A 13,815-nucleotide genomic window follows, 5' to 3' on the forward strand; every position below is an offset into this window, starting at 1 on the left:
ACAGTCCTGCAACCGCTAAAGGGCCAGGCCGAGCACTCAGATACTTTATAAAGCAATGCCATTTCTGCTGCCCCTTCTTAAATAACCAAAGACATTGTCATATACGTGGCCTCCAGAGGAAAGAGAGCAGCCAGAAACCATTATTAGGATGGCCTTTTACAGATGGGGAAACTAAGACCCAGATTCCAGGACTGGCTTGGAGAAGGTCACTTTATGAGTGACAAGACCTGGAATATGACACCAATCCCAGTGCTGACAAAGACGGGACACCTGTCCTAGCACAGTGCCCCAGGTCTCCGGAAGGTCAGCCAGGGAACCAGACACATGGCTCCCAGCAAGCCACCTATAAATAGCACTAGGATCTGTACCTGCACACTCCCAGCCGCCGTGTATGGGGTGGTGTGCACAAGCCCAGGACACAATGAATGGGGATTGTTAAGCAGGAGATGGCTTGTATTCATCTGCATTGCTTGGGCCTACGCCAGCCCCTTTTCTCCAAGCAATCCCATTTTGGCTATTGTGCCCATTATGGCTGATCATTATCTTGGTTGTTTATCCAGTTGCTGTATAGATTGACTTTCTGAATGTTAGGGTTTGGCTGTTTCCATAACAGGAAGCTGCTTGCTGTCTTACTGTGTTAAGAAACTCCAGTCTACACAATAGAATCCCAGCAAAAGCCTAAACACTCCATTTGCCCGGGGAAACCTCATTGAATCTAGTTCTTATTGTTTCTTTTATAGGCTGAATCCTGTATTTACAGTCAGAGTGTGGTGTGTGTGTGTGTGTGTGTGTGTGTGTGTGTGTTTGCACAGGATATTAAGCCTGGCTTTTCACTTTCCACCTGAACCTCAGCATAGATTAGGATATGAAGATTCCCCAGATGTAGTCCTACTAAAGTCAGGGTGTGGGAGTCCACAAGCAGGACCCTGTTCCTGTGGAGTTTCTCCTGGTTCTCCTCAAGGTGCCTTGCATTCAGAAGGAAGTTGGAGTTTGTGTTTTCATACCAAGGCACAAACAGTAGAACAAAACACTCAAGTCGGCATTGAACCCAGGCGCCAAGACCCCTATGGAGGAAATAGAAGATCAAAAGGGAGACATTTGGTCCTTGTTTCTGTCTGTCACTATTATTTATTATCTTCTGAGTGGTTCCCATGCCTATGGGAGTTTTCAAGAACCAACCCCACACCCCAATGCCCCAGGCATCTAGTTAAAAATCATGGATTCATTTTTTATTTTATCAGGCCCTCCCCTCCCATCTCACCTGCCAAGGAGCTTAGAGAAGAAATCAGGTGGATGGCAGTTGGAAGAGTCTAGAGCTCTATGGTGAGATGCCTCCTTCAGAACAGAGACTTGGTGCATTAGAGAATCAGGAGTTTAGAGCATGCCTGGACAGTTCCAGAGGGCACAGGTCTCCTCAGCCTAGTACCTGGGGGATAAGACTGCTAACTTGACCTTTCAAGGACTTTCTGAGGTTGCAGTTCCTTGGGATGCAGCTCTAGATGGAAAATGAGCCTGGATCCCTTACAGTATCTTTAAACTTTATAAATCTCATAAACAGATGATTTTAGGTATTTTGTCTGATGTAACCAATGAAGCTAATAAAACAGCTGTCAAATCATCCATAATGGTTAAGTGTATGTGCCGGCTGCCAAGAAAGTAGTAAGTACTTCAGATTACATAGTCTACCTGCCAGGACCCTTTGTTTGCTTCACCAGTAGAGTGTAACTGGTCTACCCAGAAGGAGCCTGGCAGAAGCTTGAGACAATGAAGTGGGATTATTGGGTCTCAGAGGGAGCTGAGATATTGTAGACATGACCTAGTTCAATTCATTCTTTATAGCAGAGAAGAATGAAGTCAATAAAGTCAACTGCTTGAGGTCAAGTGGCTGGTTAATGGCAGAGTGTCGGGGAAGGATTCCCTGCTCCCCCAGCCCACAGTTGAGTGGCAGCAGAGAGAGTGAGCATTCTCTTCAGAAGCTAGGTAAGAAGGGGTGGCAGTCACTCAACCCAGAAAGCCAAGGCACCAAGAGAATGTGGACATAGGGCTTTGTCTCAAATGATTGAGACAACATACTACATATGTTTTAGCTTCCAAATGTCTTTAGAAGAAAATGCAAGAGAAGGAGAAGGAGAAAGAGAAGGAGGAAGAGGTGGAGGAGGAAGAAGAAAGAGAAGAAGGAAACTCAGGTTTACTGGGGAGATATTTCAAGTTACATAAAACATGAGAATAAGGGGCACCTGGATGGCTCAGTGGGTTAAACCTCTGCCTTCGGCTCAGGTCATGATCTCAGGGTCCTGGGATCAAGCCCCGCATTGGGCTCTCTGCTCAGTGGGGAGCCTGCTTCCTCCTCCTCTCTCTTTCTCTCTGCCTGCCTCTCCACCTACTTGAGATGGAAATAAATAATATCTTTAAAAAAAACATGAGAATAAGTGATTTTAACCACTCTTAAATTAAATAAAATTGGGTCCCAGTGGTGAGGATAGGGCAGGGGAATGGGGAGAAGTGCTTAACTCTTGATTCCTAGAATGAGACCTGAATGTCCAAAGCCTTCTGTTCTACTTGCAAAGAACTGATCTAGTGAGATATATACATTAACCAATCCATCTGATCCAAAGAGGAAGCAAAAGTGTTTGTTTATTTTTTAAAATTATTCAAATAATTGTGACTATTCTTGTATCTTGGTGCTGATAGACTTCTAGGGGCCCTGTAGTCCAACCTCAACTGGATGCTTGAATCTAAACCTGAGACGGAAACCCAGAAACCTCTGTTTTGGTTGAAGGCTCCTGGTGTCCTATGGATCAAACACCATTTCCATCTTACTCCTCTCCTCTTTAGGGGTTCCTGGAGACAGAGCCTCCTTGCAAAAACTGTCACCCAGAGAGCTGTCATGAGAGCTGTTTAGCAGTAGAGGGCATTGTTTACCTAAAATCCAATCCTGAACTTGTCCTAACAAGACGAACTTAGAATTCTTATACCCTGAAAGTGGTCATCTAACAGGTTCTCTGTCTCCTCATAACCAGGTCCAAACCAGCCCAATAGATGAGAAGGTCATAAGTTCACAAAGAGCTCCTTGTCTTACTCGGAAGCTCAGTCCTGTTGTAGCAGTCCTCCTTGTCAAGCAACCCTTAAACCAGCCTGCACCCATTGTGTTACATTTCCTCTCGTTCTGTTCCACCAACTTTGAACCTTGTGTTCATATTGAAGCAGATCGAATCATTTCCCCAAGATGCCTTCCCTCTATTATTCTCATTTAGCTGGTGTTTGCTACCATGTTAACATCTTTGGGATAGGACACTGGGTAGGGTTTGGGGCAGCACAATTTGGGCCTAATTTGAACATTGGCAGATTAAATCTAATATTGACTGAGAATTTGGGATAAAGCTAGATCTCATAAGCCATAAATGAAGAGCATTTGACTATTTATTGGGATTAAATGTCAGAAGCATAGTTTCTGTAAAACATGCAAAAATAAGAATCACTCTTATAGGACTACGCTTCCTGGAAAAAACATTCCCAAGACACTTGGAACACTCGAAATAACCAGACATCTATAGTATTATTCTCTAAATATCTATTAGCCATGTTTCTGTGGAAAATATAAACTTTATTTGTATTGAGATTTGGCCTTGGTCGTATAAGGTTAAGCCTCAGGATCCCCTGTTCTTGCCATAAACTTTAACACAGTCATGCATTTTATGAGTTTTGTGAAAGCGAAATATTTTAGCCACAGGTTGGTTAAGGCTGTTGTTTTTTCCACTCTGACTTCCCCTCCATCATACTCACCATGTGTATACATACTTCAGTCACTTTTGGGTAGTTAATCATTGCTAACCATCCAGGTATGGAAACGGCTTCCAGTCACACACCAGGGACCCAACAGCACCATGCGATGAAGGCGGAAGGCCAGAGGTCTTGCCTCAGTGAGCATGACGTGTCTCAGGGCTCCCAGCACTGGAAGTGTGTACCAAGCAGGGGACACCCAAGATTTGAAACACACAGAGCCAGAAGCTTGTACGGATTATTTTTCTGGTTTTGTGATACTTGTTGAGGTTTTCTTTTTTAATTTTATAAATATGCTATTTGGACAAAATTACTGAGAAAGTAGAAAGATCAGTGGTTTCCAGGGGTTCCGGGGTAGAAAGAGTTGGGTAGGTGAAACACAGAGGATTTTTAGGACAATGAAACTATGGTAACTGTAACAGTAGATGCATGTCACTATACATTGCTCCAAATCCACACAATGTACAATGCCAAGAGTGAACCCGGGTATAAAACTGTGGACTCGGGGGAATCATGATGTGTCTGTGCAAGTTGGTTGATTTTAACAATGTACCACTCTAAGGGAGTTGTTGATAGTGGGGGAGGGAGGCTGTGCATGTGTGGGGGCAGGGAAGACATTGGAAAGCTCTATAGCTTTTGCTCTGTTTTACTGTGAATCTAAAATTGCTCTAAAAAATAAAGTTTATTTTTTAAAAAACAATTTTCTGTGATTCATTTACTTATTCCAAAAAAATATTCGCTTTTCAGCCTCGTTATGCACTCACCATCTTCTATTCTGTTTCTTGAAGAGAAACCCACAAAACCTGGGGTTGCCCTGTTTACAGGTAGCCAATCCTTGCAGTTGTATTAGCTCACTCTTAATAACTATGCCATTCCATTCAGATTATAAATATCTTGATGGTGAAAAAGGTCTATTTCCTGTATTCCATACACGAAGTAAAACTATTTGTTGTCTGGAGTTAATAGATCCTTCCATTGGCTGTTATCTGTAGGAACTGTGTTACTGGCCTGTTGAGTATCATCGGAAATTTTGTCCTGAGATTTCTGGTCGCTCGGAAGTGTCTTGAGCTAAAACGGAAGGGTTATCACAGGAAGCATCTAATTATCCATGTCGATAGAAGGGAACAGCAAATCATGAACTATACAAGCCAATGGCTCCAGAACTGGGTTTGTGGCACAGTGAGTGGGATACTGGCATCCTGGCCTGGCCATCTGGGTCAAGAGGAGCTACGAGGCAGCTCAGTGTGGTCATCCATCCTCCTGTTTCCACTGCTGTTAATGACACCAAGAGACATTACTCCACAGACTACTGTTACTTTTTTCTTTGTAGAACTTTCCAAATTCACTCCTTCTGGGAGGCAAAATTAGTACACTTCACAGTTTCTTTTCTCCAAGTTATTGTTTGGCTAGAGTGAAAAAATGGTTTTTTTTTTCCAATAACCAAGATTCGTGAGGGTGATTTTTCTTCACAGAAAAGTCACAATTCAGATTCTCCTGGAGCAGATAAAGAACTGAAGATAAGCTGTAAATGCGGCTTCTCTGGTAACTCTCCCACAGATCCTGAAGGAGAAAATCCTGTCATATCTGCATTTGCCAGCAGAGGGCGGGACATCCTTGGTGGTAAGAATAAAGTAGGCTCCATAGCTAGGGGTCTTCCCTTGGTCCACCTCCATTACCCAGTCAGTTCTGCAGACTTCTTGGACACCCACACCTCTGATGAGATGGACCCACCTGAAGAGGTTGCAGAAAGCCCTGGGCCAAATATCTGGCCTGGGCTGTTCTGGGGGCCTTAGACATGGAGGCTCTTGTGTCCTGGAGAGCCACCTGCAACCTGCAGGTCTCTGGAAAAGATGCTCCAGAAAAATTTTAGACAATGAGACAGATCTAGAAAGACTTGCAACCCCCATCTTCCCAATCCTGCCTAAGCATCCCAAAGACTGACCTTTAGCATTCTAGACCCCACAAGGAGATTTAAAGTAACACCAGATAAAATAAAAGGCATCCAAGTTGCTTTGAATATCAGATTAAAAAAAAAAAAAAAGACGAGGAAGAAGAATTTGCTTAGTATAATTATGTCACAAATCTTGCATGGGACATACTTATGTTTTACAAATCATTTTTGTTTATCTGAAATTCAAATTGAGTTGGGAGTCTAGTCTTTTTACGTGCTGAATTGGTACCATCCCGCTCTCCTGAGATGCCTAGAATATTCTAGCCCACTTCAGATCCAAAGTAGGCTTTCTTCTCCTTTTCCCCAGCCCTGCCTCCAAAACCCTGGGTAGGAAGGACTTTATTAAGCTAGCTCTAATCTAAACCCCTCACTACGGAAAGGGCCCAGGAACTGTGGGCAAAAAAGTGCCTTTACGCCCTCATTTCCCAGGCCTTAGCTGATCTTGTCAACAACAAAGCCAGGTCTGCGTTGAGCTGAGAAGGCAACAGAGACAGAGCCACTGATTGTTGTGGGGCATTGATCTTGATAGAAAGATGTGGAGAGGCTTCATGCACCTCCAGCATCTCACAGCTGGACCCAGGATCTCCTATCCCCACCTCAACCACAGAAGACCAAGATATCCAAAAAGAGCAGGGCCACGTGCCATGTACTCCAGCATGCTGCAGCAGTCAGAACTCTGGGACCGGCCCCGGGGAGACCCGCCTGTGCGGTAGCCCCCGCCAGCAGGACACCTGGGCCCCGACGGCCGGCCTCCGCAGCAGCCCCAGCGGCAGTCACGCTTTCCTGTGCAGCCGCTGAGCGTGGAGGATGCTGATAACGGGAACAATGCGGCAAAGGAAAAGTAGCAGGGGTGGGACAATGAGCCAGCCAGGGGGACTCTCCCAGGCCAGGCGGGATCGAGGAAGGATCTGCAGGTCCCAGGGGCCAGGCTGGAGACTGCTCTGTGGCGGGGCTGTTAGGGGGGTGTGCCCAGTGCCTTGGGAAGGAGGGCCGGGGGGCAGCCTTGGCATTGCTCCAACCCCCAAGAGACCGACCTCTCTCTCCCTCGTTGTGGGTGGGGTAGGTGCAGTTAAGGAATCAGTAGCCCAAGAAGGGGCCTTCCAGATGTCCCCAGGCAGGAGGACAGGTGTCATCCAGTTGGAACAAGAAGAGAGAGGCTCCCAGGAGGACCACAGCTCTGGAGTCTAACTTCCTCTCCTACTCTCCTGCCTGTCCCTTGCACAGCAGCAGGGTTCCTCAACTCCCCATAGCCCTTGCAAAGAGGCTGGGTACACACACAGATCCTCCAAGCAGGCCAGCCAACGGCTCAGATAGACCAGATAGACATTTGCTGGGGGTGAGCCAAACAGATGACGTTGTCTCAGTGGCTGAGTGCCTGCCTCTGCTCTCGAGATGTCTCAAGTGCCATCACCACTTCATCTGTGGCTCATGGCGCATGGTAAGTGTGGAGCAGATGTGTATAGAATATATACTCAAATCCCCCCAGGCTGCGTTGGAGACCACAGGAGGTGCCCCAGGGGATAAATGATGAGCCTTGAGTAATAGCTGCCTCTTTCCTGTGCAAAATCTGGACCACAGGTACTGACGCTGTGCTCATTGCTTGATTACACCTTACACAGAAAAGGACTTAAAGCAACCTGTAAGATACAACAATATAATAGGATAAAATGAACACAAGGGATGGAGGGAAGAAGGTAACATGGAACCCAGAGCTGGGGTAAGTCCCAGGCCAAGTCCTGCATGTGGCTGGGGAGCCATGAATGCAGCCGTCACCGTGAGAGAGAAATGTGACTGTCTCAAGTGGCCTTTGGGGAGGAGTAAAAAAAAAAAACAACCTGAATATTATTTCCGATACTAAAACCAAAGACTAATTCTTGTCCAAAGTCCCTGAGGAGAAAACTCAGAGCCAGGGAATGGATACCCACGCTCTCCTGTTGTGGGGAGCTTGCTGCTCAAAGCTTCTCTCGGTGCTGGACAGGGATCAGTCAGGAAAGGCCCTAGAAGGAGACCGCTATGGGATGACCCATGTGTCCACGTATCTGCTGCTTCTGCTTCATTTTTTAATATTTTTTAAAGATTTTTTATTTATTTATTTGACAGATAGAGAGCACAAGTAGGCAGAGCAGTAGGCAGAGGGAGAAGCAGATTCCCTGCTGAGCAGGCAGTCTGACGCAGGGCTCCATCCCAGGACCCTGGGATCACGACCCGAGCCGAAGGCAGTCACTCAACAGACTGAGCCACCCAGGTGCCCCTCTGCTTCATTTTTTAAAGAGAGATTTTATTTATTTATTGTCAGAGAGAGAGAGAACACAAGCAGGAGGAGAAGCAAAGGGAGAAGCTGGGAGAGGGAGAAGCAGGCTCCCTGCTGAGCAAGGACCCTCCCTCCCTCAATGTGGAACCCAGGACCATGGGATCATGAGCTGAGCCAAAGGCAGAACTTTAACCGACTGAGCCACCCAGGCACCCAGCTTCTGCTTCATTTTAGGGCAAGATGTTAAGGGGCAAATTTTAGTGTATCAAGAGAAGTGGATGTTCCTCCAGCCCCCCGCCAATTGTCAACTAACCCTGTTTCTCTTGGTTGAACTCTGGTTAAGGACCAGATCACATGCAGTAGGAGGTGTTCTTCTCAGGCAACAGCCGGGGTGGGGGGCCCTTGTGTGTGCTTCCGGTTTGGCGCAGCCCTCTCTGCTAAGCCTATGCCAGGGGTGGGGCCACCACCCTCTTATGAAAGATATTTGAGCAGCCACTCCACCCTCTCCATCCTGGAGGTCAGAAAGGCCAAGGCCCCGGCACGGCCACTTTGGGCCTCAACTAATGAAAAGTCTCTCTGGTTGTGAGCAGGTGACCCGGCTTTTACTCACCTAAGCCCACTCCTCTCCCAACTCCTGTCCTGATCGGCACTTCAATCTGTATTTATAGGTGAAACTCATTTAACCTCGTGTGTGTCCTCTGTATAGAGGAAGGATAGCAGATTTTTTGGCAGGAGCCAGGGTGGCGGGCAGTAGCTCTCGAGGGTCTCCCCCTTTGCACTGCCAGGTTGCTGAACAGCCTGAACTGCACTGACCGGAGAATTGTGTGTCAGACACCAAGTGCAGCCTCGGAGGTGAGTCCTAGATCCCAACACCACGGTGCATCCGTCTAGAAAGTTCCCAGCACATTCTCCAGGTTGGGGCCAGGTTACCTTTGCACATGCTCCTAACTAGCCCAGCCAGGCCAGCTGCCTATCTCTGGTTACCCCCAGAGAGTTCAGGGGTCACATCAGGTCAGTTCCCTGCAATTCCCTCACCCACACAATCAAGAGCAGCCACTGGAGCTCCCTGTTACGGACTGTTTTGTCAGCACTTGGCATGCAATCAACAGAGGTGACACCAATTACTCGTGTCACAGCTTTCTGGGGAAGACGGAGATGTATGAAATCCAGTGCAGGGGCCATCCATCAAGGCTTGAGAGCGGGGCCGAGGGTCTGTCACGGTGACAGGGAGTTGTGGGAAACTGGAGTCTCTCAGGACAGCTGGTTGGCTAAGTGTATTCTATCATCAGAATTGACGCCTTGGCAGTGGAGCAGAGCCCAAAACGAGGGACTCGGCCTTTCGGAGTGAGGTATCCATCCAGGCCCAAGTGCCCACCCCTCCTCCCACCCACCAGTGTTGGGTCAAGCTGGGCTGTCCCTACCTCCCAAACCCCTGGGGTTTTGATTGTTCTGTCCCCTTCCCTGGAATCTTCCCCGCCCACAGCTCCCAAGTCCACTCGTTAAAACCCCCGCTCTTCCTTCAAAGCATCGATCAAATGTTATCTCGGTTGTGAAACCTTCCCAAATTTACTCTCCTCCAGTTTGAACGTGCTTTCTCTCTCCAGGATGACCCGTGGTAGGTAGTTTTCTATGCTCTCAAGACAGAAAATTTCCAGCCTGTCCCAGTAACAAGTAATTTATTAAATATTTACTGTGGCATGTTCACGTTTCTCACAAACAGTTACTCTCACGAACAGCCGGGTACTGAGCCCATTTCGATAGATGGGTAAACTGAGGTTCAGAGACACTGGTAACTTGCCCCAGATCACACGGTTGGTAAGCAGAGTGTGGCAGCTGAGGAATCTTGTACCTACAGAGGACAGCAGGACAGAGTGGGGATTGCCTACGGAGCCTTTGAAAGCTGCCAATGTGTCTTTGATGACCCTGAAGCAGAAGGAGGCTGAGAAGGTCTGGTCCTGGCAAGTCCCACCAGCCTAAGGAGGGCGCTGGGCTTTAAGGAATGACTGGCAGCGGAGACAGAAGGCTGCCCATATTTGTGGGTCATGGGGACTACTCAAGAGATTTTGCAGAACTACCAGCATGTGTGGGTCTGGAGAGAAAGTCAGAGAGGTGACTCAGCTGCTGTAGTTCAGAGCGGGAAGGGACTCTAGGAATGTTGTAGATGAGGAAATAGGCCCAGAATGTTGTAGGTGGGATGAGAAGGCTGGCCTAAAGTCACCCAGCTCAGGACAGAAGAACTGAGATGGGACCCCCCACCCCCCACTCCCAGTTCCCCACACTGCTAGGACTCTCCCCTTCCTTCTTAGGAGGCAATAGTTAGCTGGCACAGACTTCAGTATAGATCTTGCATCCAAGAAACCATTACATTGTGGCAGTTTTAGGAGCTACTCAAGATGTGCCCTTCCATGAATTCATGATGGGTGGCACGTGGCCACTGCCAAAGACTGCCTTTTCTAACTTCTGCTTTGCAGTTGAGGACAAATACTGGTGCCTGGGCCTATGCCTTGCACTCCTGCCTGGGAGGAGACTCAGGTGTCGTCCTGGCTCTCCGCCCCATTGTCACCCTATCTCTGTGCTGCCCCAGATCACAGGCACAGGTCTTGATTTGCTTGATGCCATAGGTTACCTCAAAATATAAAACATGAACAATGCACTCTGTCAACCCCCCACCCCCCTCAGCTCCCTGCTGCCTCCTGCAGAGCCTGAGGACACCAGGGATTAGAAAGTGCAGCCATTAGCACTTTTCTTACTTAAAGTGACCCTGTTGCATTCATTAATTAAACCTCCTCTGCCTCAGAGAGAGAGAGAGATGCCAAGGAGTTATTCCTACTTAAAACCAGGGGTGAGGGTAGGCTCCATCCTATCCATTAAAAGGAAAAGTGGTAGCAGAAACATAAGGTCCCAAGACAGGAATGAGGACACCTCCCCTTTGTTCATCCCTCCCTATGCCTGAAGAGAACCAGGAACCAGGGTAAATGGGAAATCCGCAAAGTTTTCACACTCCCATCCTCCAGGCTCAGGGGGCGGCAGAGGAGGGGTTTCAGAGCTGCAGGAGAACGTACTGGGGGAAAAAACAGCCTAGAAAATGCGAATCGGCTCCGGGAGCAGCGTAATGGGAAGATTTCAGCGTGATGTATGGTGCTGGGGATGTTATTAATGGTTTGCTGATTTTTACCTTTAAAACCTTTGGGCAGATTATTTATTATGTCTTTGGCGTGCCTATGATCTATGGAGGGGGCACTAATCTGCGAACACAGCCCCCCATGTCCCTGCTCCTCTACAGCTTCTAATTAGGCTGGGATGCTACCCTCCCTGCCCGCCACGCTCTCCGCCCACAGGAGCAGAGGAGACAGCCCTGACTTTGAGGCTCAGGCTCAGGCTATGGAGCAAACTCGGGCCAGCAAATCAGGGAATCCCTTTTCTAAGCCTGATTCTGCTTTAACTTGCTATGTCACCTTGGGCCAAGGCACGACCTCTCTGGACCTCTGTGCTCTTATCTTTCAAACCAGTCCACTGGGCTACACAAGATCTGGATGCAGAAATATAAATGGCAGAGCCAGGATGTAGCAGGTGCATGGCTGTCCTGGTCTGAAAGACTCATGCTTCTGTGACACAGAGGACTGGAAACCAGTAATGCTCTTCCGATGGTTTGCAGTCACCAGCCCAGAAGCCAGGTGTTTCTGGATAAGATGGGAAGTCATTCTTTCTTGTTCTGGCTCCCCTGTTGTGGCTGTTAACTAGGGAGTTCCTCACAAATCCTGGCTCCCATAGCTAGGAAGGGATGGCTAGGCCCTCCAAGGATGCCCTGAGTCATTCTCCTGATTAGGCACAGAGCCAGGACTAGAACGCAGGTGCAGCAGGAAGGCCGTCTTGATGGTCAGAGTGCATGGTTTCAGGCAGAAACACCTGGACTAGAGAAGACCACACTCCTCATGGTGGCCTGGCCCCCATCTCCCAGGAAGCCAGAGGTGGAGGAGGGGAAGGATCCTGCTAGTCCAGGTTTCTCTCTGCCTCATCGTCTGCCCCCCTGCCCAACAATATCTCACACCTCTCTTAGATTTCCAGTCTAAGACTAGGTCTGTGTTTTGGGGACCTGGTTGTTGGGTGGGTCTCTGAGCCAGGGCCAACCTTGAGCTGCCAGTTCTGCTGGCTGAAGCCTAGTCCTCCCTAAGGCATGGGGAGAGGCCTGCCCTCATGTTGGACAAAGCTCTATCCTACTTCTTCAAAAGTGCCCGAGGAGTTTCAAAATTTCCACATCCCTCCTCCTCTATTATAATGAGTCTCTTTTGCCTTCCAGAACAGGCATCTCTCAGGTGATACTGGCCTGGGGTCATCAGAGCTCCTTCCTCAACTAGGCAGCGTTTTGGTGACTCTCAGCTCCCTCTCTGCCCTATACCCACTACCCACAGACCACCACCCCCATATACCATGTAACTCCCCATGGTTCTTCCTAATTGCTGTCACCTCCATTCTCCAGTCCCCTGATCCCCTGTCTCAGCTCATGGCAAACTTACCCCATCCCGGCTCCAGTTCTTCCTGGCTGGAAGCTCCCACACCACCACTGTTACTAGTCAAACTACCTCAGGAAACCTGGTCTTTTAGCTCCAGAGTTGCTCTTCAGCAAGCCATTTGTGTTGTACCTCCCAGTCTTCTCAGTCACCTTCTGGGTTTTTCTGTTGTTGCTGCCCTGGTAGGCACCCGGAAGAGAAACACTATTATTCCACTTATCCATCAAGAGGGTAGCACTGCTAATCAGTAAACCCCAGGAAGGGGTCACACAATCAGGTACAGAGAGAGGGACATCAGGAGCATAGTTTTTCCTCTGCATCCTCAGCAGCCTGGCATGAAACAGCTGCTCAACATATGTTGGTTGAAAGAACTAACAAATGTCAATCGGTGGATAGTGTGCCCCCAAATGCTGGTCTAAGTAATGAAGGAAAACTCTATCATAATGAGTTTTTGCAGTGCTGTTGTGACATCCAATTGCAATGAACCCACTGGCAGAAATCATAATCTCCACCTGCAAGAGCAGGTTGAACTAAACATCATCTAGTTTCATCCATAAAGACAAAGAACCCTGGGTACAGGAGGGGAGAAACTCAGTTTACCCTGTAGATGTCTTATCTCCTTCCCCTAGCCCTTAAATTCAGAACAGTTTGTGGATTTGATTCTAACATACATTTGGGAAGGTCAGGTATGCTTGGAAGGCAGAGGTCAAAGAGCAGAAGAAAGATAATTGCTCCTTAATTGTAGAACAAAAGATTTAGAAAGCATTCTCTTTACCTCTGGGTCCCCAACATTTTCTGGAGATGCCTATCCTGTCAGGACCTGTTTCCCACAGGGCAAGAAAAAGCTCACCATGCTGAGGCAGAGCAAAAGAGGATGTGGGGCTCAGCCTTTTCCAAGAAAATGAATCACTCCAACTCTTACCCTTCCCACCATTCCATCCATTGTACCCAATGAGTATCTGTCCCTGAATTTGTCCTTTCCCGGAATGACTGTGATTGATGGAGCTTTGAAAGGTCACTCAGTTCATCACTTTGCCTTGAGGTAGGGTGCTCCCAAGTCAGTCTGGAATGTTAGGAGTGATCTCATTCTTTATGGGAGAGAGTGGGAAGAGTCAGAAATCAGGAGAGGGATGCTCATCCACTCATAGCCCTGTGCCACTGGGGAAGCCATGGTATACTCAAATTTCAGTCCTCTTAGCTGTAAAATGCAGCAATAGTAATACCCATGGTGGCTGAGGTGGGACCACCCATCTTCGTGAGGAACTGGCCCACTTGTTGCAAGGTGTCAGCATCCTGACCCCCGTACCCCAAACTTCACTAGTTCC

Source organism: Neovison vison, chromosome 11 (assembly GCF_020171115.1).
Source record: "Neovison vison isolate M4711 chromosome 11, ASM_NN_V1, whole genome shotgun sequence".
NCBI lineage: Eukaryota > Metazoa > Chordata > Mammalia > Carnivora > Mustelidae > Neogale > Neogale vison.